Source organism: Filicampus tigris, chromosome 1 (assembly GCF_054856515.1).
Source record: "Filicampus tigris isolate MCC_2025a chromosome 1, RoL_Ftig_1.0, whole genome shotgun sequence".
Taxonomy (NCBI): domain Eukaryota; kingdom Metazoa; phylum Chordata; class Actinopteri; order Syngnathiformes; family Syngnathidae; genus Filicampus; species Filicampus tigris.
In genome coordinates, this window is record NC_141217.1 from 3513921 (window position 1) to 3521027 (window position 7107).

Below are 7107 nucleotides of genomic sequence, written 5' to 3' on the forward strand. Positions count from 1 at the left end.
GTAATGACTCTATACTGTATTTCTGGCCATTTGAAACAAAGGCCCAATCCCAATACACACACTTGCACCCTTGTGCCCTTCACCCGCGGAGGATACGAGACGAGTGCGTTGGGTGTTCCAATTCTGCGAAGTGCTCCGTCGTCCCCGCCACCTTTTTTGCCCTTGCTCCGCATTTAGGCGAAGTCCGCATATATGGTCCTCAAACCGAAACATATTACCCACAATTCATTGCGGATTTGACTAAAATAGCGGGAATCTGACGACATGGGGGAGAATTCCTGTCGCTCTGTCCCTTTAAATCTAAGTATCCAATTATTACAAAGTTTTTCATATGTATATGTGCAAATTCAATAGAAAAAAAAAAATTCAGCGGTTACCTACATATTTTGTCCCAATTTAGCTGCCGTACTTACGTAAGGAGGCATACGTCTACGACATCACCACATGCGTCCAGATTCAGCAATTTTTGTGCACTTGTAACCTACGCCCTCGAACCCCGGGTGCACTTCGACTACCTGTGCACTTCACCAAAGACCGTAGGGTGCAAGTGTGGTTTTGGGGATTGGGCCAAAGTATCGTCTCACCCGTGCGCCATTTTGAATGTAATGAGGATGGACTTCCGCCGCCAAAGAGTGACGGTGCTCACGAAGGATATGTCACAACAAGTTATTGAATTTGACTGGACGGCTCCTTTTGAATTGAGGCCCAACCGTGGTGAAAGGGCTTGGTCTCCAGACACACTTTCTTAGTGGGTGCGGCTTGCCAAGCTACATTTTTATTTATTTCTTTTATTTTATTTTAAACAACAATCATGGTTTTTATCATAGGAGAATACAAAATGTACATAGGATTTAGTGTACAATACAAAATAAAGTACCATGAAATCAAATAATGAAAATAAAAGAACAAATAAAATAATAATAATAATGATAATAATAATAAAGAAATAAAATGAATAAATATTGCTAGGGCTTTTCACATAACATGTAATCATCAATAATACAGACAAGTTTAATAGCATTTATACTTTTCATAAGTCTAAGGGTCTTCGAAAAAGAAACAAACTCGTGAAAATTTGGTTTCATCCTCAAAATCTTACATTTGTGTAGAAAAAAAATCCCAAGGATAAGAATAGTGTTGACTAAATTGTCATTATTCGTATCTTTTAAAACAACACCAAAGGAAACATCTTCTATAGAAAATTCTTTCAATTAAAAAACATTCGGATGAATCCAATCATGTATATCGGTCTATATCATCTGTGACCACATACAATTAAAAAACAAATGTACAGTCGTTTCCACTTCACCACAAAAAACACAGTTACTTGTTTCAATACCAAATCGTTGTTTAACATTTGTCATTGGATGGATACACCCCATTCATAACTTTAAAATGTAATTCCTTGGCTTTGGGAATGATTGGGAGTTTCAAATATTTAGTTCTTAACTGGTAAATGGTGTTTTTCGGAAATAATTGTGGGGTAGAATTTCTATTGGACATGAGTGGATATAAAACATTGTTGAATAATGTTCTTAGTACCTTGTTTGGAATGTCACTAAAATTATGATTCCCAACCCAAAGAAGTGGAAGGTGGGGGATTGTTGGAGCATTGTTGCTTAAAATGCCTTGGATCAGACCGATAAATGATTTAGGGATGGCTTTAGTTTTTGAATCAAACATTTTGTGATTATTATCGAGCTTATATTTGCAACAAAACATGTTGTAAGACAGGAAATCTCCCTGACTGTCAACTAAGTGCAGCACTGACCAAATCCCCTTTTCCATCCAAGCCTTGTTAAACAACAATTTGTATTTAATGGTGATGTATCTGTTGTTCCAAATTGGTGTATTATGTGGGTTGAAGTTATGATTGTATAGAAGTGTCCAGTACAGTAGGACCTGTTGGTGAAACTGTGATAGTTTGATGGGGAGTCTTTGAACGCCAAAATCACATATCAGTAATAATTCTATGCCTCCAAGTTTCTCAAATAATTTGTTGGGAATATGATACCAGAGAGATTTGTTATTTAGGAAAGATTTTAACCAATTGATTTTTAGGGTTCCATTTATGAAATCAAAATCAATAGCCCGAAGGCCACCATCTTTGTATTCTTGGATATATTTAAAGTTCTCACTTTCAGTAGGATCTTTGGATATATGTATTCCTAAATATTTCACGGTGGATTTTATGGGGATATTGTATGCTACTGTGAAGCCACAGTCATGAATTGGCAGTAATTCACATTTTTTAAGGTTGAGCTTTAGGCCCGATGCTTCAGAATTTTTTTTAATCATTTCAATCATTTTGGGAATTTCAGCCAACTGTTTCACAAAAATAGTTGTGTCATCCGCTATCTGACTAATAATTAGTGGATATCCAATTGCATTTAAAGGAGCAATATCAGAGTATTTGAGGGAGCATCTCTGTAGCAATAATAAAAAGAAAAGGTGAAATGGGACAACCTTGTCTCACCCCACCTTTGATTACGAATCGGGGTGAGGTACCACTAGGTAAAGAAATTGAACGATTCATATCGGCATAAAGGGATTCTATAGTCTTACGAAATCTGTCACCAAATCCAAATAATACTGAAGTGCGAAAAATAAAATTGTGTTCTAGTGGGTCGAAGGCTTTCTAGAAATCCAGAAAAGATGTAACCATCATCATCTATTAAATGGTTGTATTCCAAAAGATCAATGACTAGCCTAATATTGTTGTGAATGAATCTTCCTTTCATAAATCCAGACTGTGAGTCACTTATAATTGTATGCAAATATTTTGGAGATTGGAGATTATCTTATAATCATTGTTGAGCAAAGTAATAGGTCTAAAATGATCTAATAATTTAAGGTCTTTACCAGGTTTAGGAATTAGAGTTATAATGCCTTGTTCCATGGTACTGGGAAATGTCATACTTTCAGTTGACTCTTTCAGCATCTGAAAGAATGGCTCGCTTAAAAGGTTTCAAAATTGCTTGTAAAAATTTGCGGTTAAGCCATCACTCCCTGGTGATTTATTTCAAGATAAATTCAATAATGCATTATCCACTTCAACAGGTGTAATGTCAGCGTCACAAAGATTTGCAAAACTGCTTTGAATTTTGGGGATAAAGTCTTTGATTTTTATTTACAAAATAATCAGCTTTACTGGAATTGATGGAGGAGGAAAAGATGGAAAAAATGGTAAAAATTTACCATTGTAAAAGGTGGGAATTTCTGTAGCAATCGCAGCAGGATCAGTTTCAATTTGACCTTCAATCAGTAAAGTTCTGATTGAATTCTTTTCCTTTCTACTTTTTTCCAAACTACAGAAATATGATATACTTTTCTCTCCTTCTTCAATCCATTTTGTTCGAGATCTCACATGGGCTCCTTTAGCCTTTCTTAAATATATGTCATCAAGTTGAATTTGCAGTGTATGCCATTTCTGACTATCCTCTTCAGATAGAGATGTTTCATGACTAAAATCGTTGATCTCCTTAATTATATTGAGTTCAGACAATTTTTTGTCTCTGCTAGGATTTTTACCAAAATATATTGCATGTTCCCGTATTTAGAATTTTAAGAATTACCATTTCAAACTGAAAGATGAAATTGAATCATCAGACATCACTTCAACAATTATAGTGGCAATTTTGTCACAGAAAGATTGAGATTTGAGCAGATTGCGGTTGAACTTCCAATGCCCCTTATTTATGTCACATTTATCAGGTGATTTGAGGACTAGTTTAATAACAGTGTGGTCAGTTAAAGGCGCTGCCGACATAGTACATTCAGAAACATAAGTCATCAAACTTGTTGAGAGTAACCAAAAATCCATTCGGGACTTGACAATATTGTTGGGTTTAAACCAGGGATATTGTTTTGTGTCTGGATATTTGTCATGCCAAGGATCCACCAGATTGTGTTTTCCACTGAAGTTCAAAATAATAGGATTGAGATGGTTTTGTTGAATCTTCGGAGGATACCTGTCCAAACAATCATCCATGACCATATTAAAATCTCCTCCCATAATGATAGAAGCAGTAGGATAAAGAAGTTAAAGGTTCCCCAAAGCTACAGCGATATCAGAGATCAATTGCCTATTCTGATTCAAGTCATCAAAGCCATAAATGTTGACAAGAATGAAATATTGGTTATCCACATTAACCGTCCTAGCAATCCAATGTCCAGATTTACTCATTCCTGATGGCACTATTTTGCCTGGTGAATTGTGGCATAAAATAGCTACACCAGCTGATTTTGGTGGAGCCATGATAAAAAAATATTGAATCCCCCCACTGATTTGTCTGAAATTTCTCATCCCCTGGCCTCGAGTGTGTTTCTTGTAGGAAAATAAAATCAGCTTGCATTGCAGTCTTGCATTCTTTAATTTCTGCTGCCTTGAGCTCAACTGTTTTGACAACATTAGCAAGCAGTAAAGCGTTTTGATTTATTTGGGTAGCAAGAGAGTCAACTTTGGTGGTCAGGAGTTGTATCGCTTCCAAAACAACCTCCATCCCGTTCCCAGTGTCAACTTTCTTCGCAAGTTGAGGAGTCTTCACCGGCGAGAATGGTCCTTTCCTTTTCCCGCTTTCAACACTAGCCGTCTTGCTGCTGCTTGCGTAGTTATGACATACAGTCACCTAATTTTTGCCGTTTTTTGTCGCCATAATAAGGTTTTAGTCGTGTTGAAGCACAGAAAACACTTCACTTGCAAGTTTTCCAAATTATATTGGGACAGGAAAACAGAGCTCAAAACGTTGCCTGGCTCCGGTTGGCCATCTTCCCTCAAGTCTGCTTGCCAAGCTACATGAGACCCACGTGTATACAGATATATCCATCCATCCATTATCCTATCCTTATCCTCACAGGGGCATGCTGGAGCCTATCCCAGCTGTCTTCGGGCAGTGGGCGGGGGACACCCTGAACCGGTTGCCAGCCAATCGCAGGGCACATAGAGACAAACAAACATCCACACTCACAATCACACCTAGGGGCAATTTCAAGTGTCCAATCAACCTACCATGCATGTTTTTGGAATGTGGGATGAAACCGGAGTTCCCGGAGAAAACCCACGCAGGCACGGGAAGAACATGCAAACTCCACACAGGGAGGCCGGAGCCGGGATCGAACCCACGACCTCTGAACTGTGAGGCGGACGTGCTAACCAGTCGAACACCGTGCCGCCCTATATTATATTATATTATATTATATTATATTATATTATATTATATTATATTATATTATATTATATTATCTGAGATCTTACAAATATTTTGAATAATAATATGAATACAAAAGTACATTTTTCACAGTATCACATACTGAAAAAGAAAAGTTTGATTGATGTAATTGTGTCATGGCTTCAAATAGCACGTTTTTAACCATTTTGATGAGTGCTGCCACTTTGTTATTGTTGGTTTTGAAATGGCACAGTCAAATTTTGATAAAGGTGCACACAACCAATGACAACAACATAAATTGGTTGTAGTTACCGGGGGGGGGTTACCAGGCTACCCTTGTTGGGCCGCGGCAGGTCGGTCTGCAGCAGCCAGCCTATCTTGGGGCTGCCATCCCAAAACTAATGGCCAAATTGAATGGGCCAACCGGTATTTGGAGGCTGCTTTGTGCTGTGTTGCTGTACCACACGGTGTCTTGGAGCTCATTCAACCCTTGGGTAGAATATGCCCACAACTCCCTCACCTGCTCGGCTACAGGTATGTCTCCTTCATGGCCTGTTATGGTTTCCAACCTGCCTTTGGTCCCTGACCAGGAGAAGGAAGTTACAGTCCCTGCCACTAGGGATCATCTCCCCAGAATTCGGGAGGAATGGAAGACCATCAGGGCTTCCCTCAATCGCACCGCCGAAAGGAACAAGCGGTTGGGTGACAGTGACCGATCCCCAGTCCCAGAGTATCAGGTCAGACAGAAGATGTGGTTGTCGTCTCGTGACCTTCCCCTGCAGATTGAGTCACCTAAACTCACCCGTGGGTTCGTGGGGCCCTTCGTGGGGCCCTTCACAATCTCAAAGATTATTGACCCTTCCAACGTCCGTTTCAACCTGTCTGCTTCTATGGATATCTACCCCACCTTTCATGTTTCCTTCCTCAAGCCAGTTTCCTCCAGCGACCTCAGCCCTCCACTAGAAACTTATTCAAATGCAACCAATCAACTTCCAGATCAAACACCGGGCTAATTACCCCCCACCTGAAATTATTGCAGTGGTTTTGATTACAATAGAATAAAACAGTTTTCTTGAAAATTCCACCACTCATAGTGCATTTTCTTGTAAATTCTATCACTCATAGTACATATTGTGAAAGGATTCAACATTGTTGGAAAAGTACAGTCAAAGGATTTGTTTAACCCTCTGACAAAAGGTGTGTTGGAGGAGGGAGACATCTAAAACAGGCTGGATAGGTGCTCTTGAGCAGTGTTTTTCAAACTTTTTGGAGTCAAGGCACATTTATTTCATTGAAAAAATCCCGCGGCACACCAGCAGCTGAAATTGTGATAAAAAAAAGAAGCTTATTTGAACTATTTAAGTATTATATTGTTTATATAAGCATTTTTTAACATTGAAGAATGACGTTATATTATAACGTCTTGAATAAGAATTAAATAAACACAAAGAAAAAGTATTTTATAATGTTTCATATTCATACTCTGTGTGGGCCTGTTTAGATATACATACGTCACTAATTCGCTTGTCTCTAAACAAAGACAACTAGCTACCTGCTGCTGCCACTTGCTGGTATGAAAGAGTACCACACTAAACCGCACAGGCACACAAATTAGATAATTTTCCACGGCACATCTGACAATATCTCGCGGCACACCAGTGTGCCGCAGCACACAGTTTGAAAAACACTGCTCTTGAGGACCGGACTTGGGCACCCTTGCACTAGAGGCACAAGATGAGGCCAGAGAGGGCTCTTTTTTTCCACAGATCATTTTACTCATATACTACTGCTAAGTCATACTGACAGTTTTAACAAATATGAGGAAACGTGATTTTTATTTTTATTTAATAATTTTTTGGGGAAAGTGTTACAGACTGCTCAAACGGTGCTGTTTTCACTCATCTTAGCAGTCGAGGAACATGGGCGTGGTCACACGTGA